We start from the raw sequence: 8,621 nt of genomic DNA on the forward strand, positions 1-8,621 counted from the left end.
CCAGTTTGTCAGAAAGGTATAAAGGTATTAAGATAGAGAGATTTAGGGAATGGTAATCTCAGAACTACATCCCACTCAGATAGATTTTTGTATATGATTATAAAGGCAGGCAGATTCCTAAATTCAAGGACAACCTGGGTCAGATTAAGGTTAGGTCCAGGTGTGGGAGGAATGGTAATCTCAGAACATGATCCCATCCACCTAAATGTATTACCTGTTTACAAATGCAGGCTGATCTCTGAATTAATTTGCCATGTTAAAAACAAATGTGCTTGCTGTCTTTTTCTACAAATCAAAAGACTAAGGCCATAAAGTGCTGATTCATGGAATAATCAAAAGGGAACCTGGGGTAATGATTGAATTGATATGTAAATAAAAGACTGAGCTTTTGCGTGTAAGAGCTAAACTATGTACACAGCTGTTTGGAAGGCCAAATCAAGCAAAACACAGAGCTGTTGACTTATTCCCACAATTGACTTCAGGTTGTTTCATTTACCACTCCCAAACTCCCCCTCATTGGACTCAGTGCTACATTGCAACATGCTACATGTATTGGTCCTGGAACCCTGACTAGAGGTTTGGTGGGAAAGAAGCACTGAAAGACATGCAAACACGCATGCAGAAAAGTTGGGGGTCAGGTGAGTTGCATACATTCTGATAGAGTTGCACCAACTACCAAAGCAACCCAGAACTCCTCTCCAAGCCACGGCTGGTCTTTGCAAGTTTCTCCACAAATGCACTATAGCCTGGACTAGGGATTATATCTTTTGGGTGATAGTCCACTGCTTTGAGAAATATCATTTCAAGAATCTTGTGATGAGAGTCACTTTTCATCACCAAAAGAGCAAATATCCTGTGAATGCAGTGTAGAAAGCCAATGAATTTACCAGTGAATGTAGCTCTGATAAATTGCATACTGCTTGGCATGCACTAGTCATGTCAAGGACCAAAGTAGTAAAACTATGGGAAAATGGCAAAGCCTTTCTCCTGGGTCAGGTTCAGAAGGGTAAAGTCTTCCTCTGTTCACATAGCAAAGTTTATGAATGATTGGCCTTTTGTGTGCAAAACTATCAATGGTAGTTTCTTTTTCCCTGATGACTGCTCATCAACAGACCTTCTATCAAGACTAGCCATTGCTTGCATCCCTGTGCTGTACATAGAAAATGCACTGAGCTTCTGGGTTGCTCAGAAGTTGTACGGTAGTTGGTGCAACTTGATCAGAATGCATACAACACACCTGACCCTAACTTTTCCGTATATATGTCTGCATGTCTGTCAGTTCTTCATTTCCACAATACCTCTAGTGAGGGTACCAGGACCAAGACATGTAGGATGTTGCAATGTAGCACTAGGTCCAACTCCCAACCTATGAGGCCAGGTAATATTCAATCCTTTTTCCTGGAATATGTTTTCAAATTCCCCTCATAATTTTGTTCTTAAATTCACAGTTTCATCCTGAGCTGTGTGCCCTTAGAACTTCTCAGTAGTTGAGTTCTATTCAACTTCTTCAGTGCATTTCATTGTTTTTAATTATATTCTATATAACTGGAGTTTGCCTGTCATATGGAACATAAATAATGAATGGGCTGCAACAAAAGTCTAAATTATTACTATATTGTTTAATTGTGATTTGTCTTTTCTCAAAGACCAGCTCTTACAGTATGCTCAGTAATCCAAGGAGGAGATGTGTGGTTGGTGTTATATACATACACATATATCATTTTGTGGATGGATGGACCAAAGTTCTAGCAACTTTATTTTTTCTCTACAGCTTATATGTACCAGCAAAATCTTTCAAGCTATACAAAAATCACAATGTGGTTACATCTATTATTCTTTAAGTGAATGATTGCAATGAGAATGTAGACAAAACATGTTCCAAATACTCAAATATGATCAAATGTTTTACATACTATGGATAAATAAAAGTATTCCACAGAACCAACATGTCTTTGTAACTAAGCAACTTGTTATAGATTAACAAAGTTATAAGCAAGCAAGGTAATTTTGTCAGCCAGTTTCTCTTTACTGGCAGGCTGTAGTATGCTGTTACAAAGAAAGAAACAATTATTTCATTATTTATCTAAGAAAGTAATATTGTAAAACTCTTAGAAGAATCACAGACCTAAACTTTTATATATATAACAAAATCCAACCACTTCTACTTTAAATCCTCAGGATTCACATAGACTCATTAACTTTCTTTTTATTAAATCATATTAAGGGACCCTAAGGGTTTTTTTCCAGGCCCAGACCCTCCTTACAGCTTCGCCTTTGTGCCTGGGGTCAAGGCAAGGCCAAGTTCCATTCTTCACCCACAGGAACATTCCTGAGTACAAACTTCTCAGGATGTACTAATAGTCATCTGACCCTCTAGAAAGTTCCAGGTAGAGTTCAAATGAGTGTCATGCTTGCTAGTCAATAGATTTAAAGGTCAATATGCTTAGCTAATAAGTTTGAACTGTAACCTTGCTGATGTAACACATGCCCCTAAAAAGTATAAAAACTGCTTGTAATAGCCATTCAGGGTCACCTTGAGGGACTGATTGAGGGTTGACAACGTGCTGGAAAATAAACCTCTTGCTTTTGCATCAATCTACGTCTTGATGAGTCAGTCAGGAGCATCTCAAAGTAAGTACCACTGACTGAGTGTCAGGGTCTTACAATATCTGAAAGCTGAGGATAAAAATGGGTATAACAAGGTATCATCACGTTGATGAGATGGCGAGCCCAGCTTTTAGCAAGAAATGCAAGTATTGGTAGTATTAGTAGTTAGCTAGTATTAATAGGGCTGACATTGTATTTGTTTCTTGACCTAAAATGGAATTCCTATCTGAACTATTAAGAACATACCTTTCTGAATTTCAAATTGTTCTCTAAGATTTTCTATATCAGAGATACTAACAAAAATATCTTAACCTAATTTTATTAACAATCTACTTCTCCAAATTCTTTCTAAGAGCGCTAGTCTTTGCTAACAATCTACAACTTTTAAGTTCTTCCAAAGGATGGTGATTGAGTCATTAATCTGCTCCAGAAGTGATGCTATTTTATGCTGTTATTGTAAGTGACAAGGATTCTGTCCACTGAAGGGTTAGAAGGCCCTTTAGAATCTCTACCCAACACATAGATTAGGAAAGACTGGAAGACCACAAGAACACAAGCAAAGCAATGCTCCCTAACATCATGAAGCCCCCAGAGCAAGTAGTCCTCCGGGCTCTGCCTCTCTGAGGCACACCCATTCACAGCACAACCAGTAGGCTGAATCCCAAGAGCTCTGAAACTGATTTGCTATTTATCTTGCTCAAAGCCTGACAGTCTTTAACGTCACCCTGATGGCTAGAATATCTTTTATTTCATTTACATCTTAAGATGGACATTTTCTCAGACCAAGAATATATATATTTCTCCCGGCTATATCAATTTCTAAGGTGTGTCTTCTGTGATTTTCTCAAGGAAGTTTCAGCTAAATCAGGGGAGTCTTACTATAGTTGTAAATGTGTCCAAATAAAAGTTACTTTTCATCTAAAGGGTTAGCAAATATAGAGACAAAGAGGAGGTATGTACCCCTATTCTGTCTTTTAAGAAAATATGTCTATTTCTATAACCTTCAGAAAAATGGAACTTCTGAAATTAGATGAAATTTTCCCAACCAGAAGACCAAGCCTCAACTTCAGAAAGTCCTGCTATACTACTCATTCAACTAATATGTGATAAAATGAAACCTTCTAACTCATTAGACTCATATTGTTTATCTCGTCCTGTTTAGATGGTTTAGAAGACATTCACCAGTTAATCCACCAATAATCAAATCATTATGGACCAGAGGATATTTATTTCACCCTGAAAATCCAATCATGCCTAATGGCCTAATGCCTGGCAGCACTTTTGTTGATAGGAATGACCGTGAACAGACAGACACCTTAGAGATGTCCCTCTGCATTTCTTATATCAGCACTATGCCATGGGTTCTGCTATTTCTTGCTTGGTAAGTTGATATAAGCTCTATGTTGATTATCTCTATTGTTCATTGGTTCATCATCCCGCCCTCTTGCTTGAAGATCTTTGGAGGATCTTTGTCCTTTGTATAAAGGAACGGGACAGCCTGGCACTGCCTACTTACCTGGTTGTTCAAGTGCCATTGTCCCTTTTCTTTCTTTTATTTGTTCCTTCTTTCATCCTTCATTTCTTCCTTCTTTCTTTCTGTCTCTCAGACCACCCTTCTGTGAAGACAGCGTCTGACTATGTAGTTCTGACTGACCTGAAACTCACAATGAAGGTAGTTCAGGCTGACCTTGAACTAACAGAGGTACACCTGCCTCCCTGAGTGCTGGAATTATAGACTGTGCCCCTATGCTTGACTGCCCTTGTATGAAGCCAGACTCATATTCCTCCTTCAGTGCTCATAAAACTGTTTCTATTTCCCACCTCAGAGCATTTAAACATGCCTTTTCTTCTACTTGTACTGGATCCCTATGTGCCTAATTAATCCTAGCCCAGCTTTCAGAGACCCTAACCCTCAAGGCAGTCATCCCTGCCAGCTTAATACTCATCACAACTTCAACCTTAACAATACAACTGTAACCACTGGTGATGTAATTTGATATAAGGATCATGTTTTCTCCAAAATAACATTGCTTCACAACAGCTGGGACTTCACCCTACTCATTACTATATTCCTAGTTTCCCAGGGAAAGACCTAAGTACAGGATCAATGAAAGATATTAAAACAAAATGTAAAGGGAATAGAATTAATAAAAGGAATGAAAGATTAAGAATTTTAAATACTGTCACATAGATGACTCTATGTAATCCTAAGAAAAAGCTTGTATAGTAAATAATATTTCCATTTTTAAATTTAAAAATCGACACTGTTTTAAAAGCCTATCTTTTGTAGTGAGAACAGCAGATCAATCTGTCCAGGTTATTTCTCATCTAAGTACTGAGGAATGCTTTTGGAATAAATATTGTGGTATATCATAAAATATCAATACATAGAATGATTTCCTTAGTAACATGTAGTTAGCATCATTTTATGGATTCAATACCATCACAAATAATTAACTATATATGTATTTGATTTTATATATCCTCTTGGTCCTTAGATTTAGTCCCATTTATCTGAAAAAGGATGTTTCTAATTTTCCTAAAATATCTTCTTATTTCATAATTCTAATCAAGTGCAATAAGTACTATTTTCATTGCAGTATCTATTCTCAATGGATCACCTATGTTCATATAGTAGCATAACACATATATTAATTTATAACTTATTTCTCTCTATGTATATAGACCAAAATACTCCAGATGAAAATGAGGATGGATCCATTATGAGTTTACACATTTGGATAAGTTGGTATCCACACACACATCCAAAAGTGTGTGTGTGTGTGTGTGTGTACACAGTGAATTTTGTATTTTCCAATCTGAATGTCACCTTTAAACATTTATTCTATTTACTCTTCTTCCTAGAGGGCTTGAGGCAATTTCTCCTTTGGTACCTTTATCAGATGCTGTAAGCAACAACTTCAGCATGTTAAGTCATAAAATTCTTCTTCCCGTTTACCGGAAAATCTGTAAGCAGAAAGCCAGTAGCTTCAAATGCATAAGTCTGTAACAGAAGATTTGACTTTTAAAAGTAGGTCAGGTATCCTCACGCTGGTTTGACACTCATCAATATAGCACATAAAAACTTTATCCGCTAGACACCACAAATGAGCCTTTAAGTCTACTTCTAACACTTCTTATATGCCTTTCCACTTAAGAGAACAGAGTTTTGCACAGTGGTGAGCAGGAAAAGTCTGACCTCTTTTCAATAGCAACTTACAAAAAAAAAAATCATTCTTGGAATTGGCTCTATGCTAAAGAAAGAACAGAGACTAAACTTTGAATTTTATTTCTGCCTAATTATGTAGACTTTGGGGGTATTATTAATCTTTATGAGATGATTTCTACATCAAAAAGAAGATAATTACACAAGCATGTCCAAGGGCAATAGTATCCTGTGACCACCCAAACACTAATGATAACCACAGCAGGAAATTAAGTTAGAAGTTTCAAAGCCAAGTTCTGAATTAACCAAACTATTAAGAGATACTTGATGAGTATGGGCAATTTCCATATAGAAATAGAACTTTCTTCCACAAAGAAAAGAACTATGGGCTCTCTGTTCGTCCCTGTTCCAGAGACAGCTGCATCTTCTTGTGCAGTGCCAGCCTCTTCCCATAGACAAAATGGTGAAGGTCCATGTGAACAGATTGGGTCATACTGGATGCCTAGTTTCCAGGGCTGTCTTCCGCTCTGCACTTGGAAAAGCGAAGATTGTTGGCATCAACAACTCCTTCATTGACCTCAACTACATAGTCTACATGTTCCAGTATGACTCCACCCATGGCAAATTCAATAGCAGAGCCAAGCCTGAGAATGGGAAGCTTGTCATCAATGGGAAGCCCGTCGCCATCTTCCAGGAGCGAGATCCCGCTAACATCAAATGGAGTGATGCTGGTGCTGAGTACGTCATGGAGTCTACTGGTTTCTTCACCACTATGGAGATAGATGGTCAGGGCTCACTTGAAGAGTGGGGCCAAAAGGATCATCATCTCTGCCCCTTCTTCTGATGCTCCCATGTTTGTGATGGGTGTGAACCATAAGAAATATGACAACTCACTCAAGATTGTCAGCAACACATCCACACCACCAACTGCCTAATCCCTCTGGCCATGGTCATCCATGGCAAATTTGGCATCATGGAAGGGCTCATGACCATGGTCCATGACATCACTGCTACTCAGAAGACTGTGGATGGCCCCTTTGAGAAGCTGTGGTGTGATGGCAGTAGGGCTGCTCAGAACATCATCCCTGCATCCACTGGTGCTGTGAATTCTGTGGGTAAGGTCATCCCAGAACTGAACAGGAAGCTCACTGGCATGGCCTTCCATATTCCTGCCTCCAATATATCCATTGTGGATCTGATATGCTGCCTGGAGAAACCTGCCAAGTATGATGACATCAAGAAGGTGATGATGCAGGCATCTGAGGGCCCACTAAAGGGCCTTCTGGGCTACTCTGAGGACCAGGTTGTCTCCTGAAAACAATAGTTGTCAATAGCAACTCCCACTCTTCCACCTTTGGTGCTGGGGCTAGCATTGCTCTCAATGACAACTGTAAAGCTCATTTCCTGGTATGACAATGAGTATGGACACAGCAACAGGGTGGTGGACCTTATGGCCTCCATGGCCTCTTAGGAGTAAGAAACCCTGGACCACCCACCCCAGCAAGGACACTAAGGGCAAGAGAGAGATCCTTGGTTGCTGAGGAGACCCTGTCACAACTTGGCCCCCAACACTAAGCATCTCCCTCACAATTTCCATCCCAAATCCCCATAATAACAGGAGGGGCCGAGGAAGCCCTCCCTATTCTCTTGAATACCATCAATAAAGTTTGCTCCACCCACAAAAAATAAAAAAGAAAGGAACTATGAAGCTATAGCCAACTTGACACTACTGTTCAGGGCTTAGACAAACATATATACACATACACACATATACTATACACATACACATGCCAAAGATGTATACCAACTTTATTTTCTTATGTTATTTTCTCAAACAAGTTGATAGTATTCTCTAAAGTAATTCCTACTATGAACTATGTCCATGAGACAAACCAATTGTGAATTTGATGTCTTTGTCAGATTTCTGCATGCATAAAACTTGTGGATGGATTCCAGACTGAACACAGACTTTTCTTTCGAATGCATGTTTTTTATTATGCTTAACATAATTATGACACATCACATAAGACTATCTGAAGAACTGTTCACCTACAGCATCATGTTAATGACCAAAAGTTGTGACATTTTTCCTGGGAGATATGATGTGAACTTGGTGAACAAATGAGTTTAATAAGGTTGCTTACAGTAATAATAGGTGAGGGTTTACCTGCAGGAAGCATGGATGATTCAAAGGCAGCATCACACATAAAAAAGACAGCTCCCACTCAGCATGGGCAATAAATCATGAAAGCTGAATTATGAAGCCTTGTTCATGACTTGCAAACAGTTAGGAAAGTCATAGAATCACTTTCTCTGCAGTCCTTCTGCGTATATAAACTTGGGGATGGAAAAGTCTTCTGAATTTGATAAGTTTTTAGGACTTCCTAAGACTTCTCAATTGTCTACTTCCTAAGTTTTAAGGTACTTCTTGGAGGGTAGAATGTTTCAGTGGAAAGAAATTGCTGTACAGTCCCAATCTAACTAAATAAGTGAGCACTCTATTCAGTGAGAGAGCGCCTCAAAAGAATAAGCTGTAAAATGACTGAGAAAGATACCTGTTGTCGACTTCTGGCCTAACGCCCCCCCCCTCTCTGTCTCTCTCTCTCTCTCTCTCTCTCTCTCTCTCTCTCTCTCTCTCTCTCTCTCTCTCTCTCACACACACACACACACACACACACATACATGTATAAAGTTGTATTTGGATATTTGTTTTGTTTTCACTAATGCATTTTATTTTTTTCTCTATTGTCTTACTCTCTCAGTGTTTCAGCATTATTTTCTTTATGATTCGTAATAGGCTTCTTGGCCTACACGCACATGTCTGTATGAAGAATACTGGTGTGCCTTT

The 8,621-nt window shown here is 38.9% G+C and overlaps 1 pseudogene; it reads left to right on the top strand.

Moving 5' to 3' along the window:
• The first annotated feature begins 6,233 nt into the window (after positions 1–6,233).
• LOC127679863 (glyceraldehyde-3-phosphate dehydrogenase-like) lies at positions 6,234–7,244 on the top strand (annotated as a pseudogene).
• Positions 7,245–8,621: the final 1,377 nt, after the last annotated feature.

The sequence above is a fragment of the Apodemus sylvaticus genome, chromosome 3 (assembly GCF_947179515.1).
Source record: "Apodemus sylvaticus chromosome 3, mApoSyl1.1, whole genome shotgun sequence".
NCBI classification, from domain to species: Eukaryota; Metazoa; Chordata; class Mammalia; order Rodentia; family Muridae; genus Apodemus; species Apodemus sylvaticus.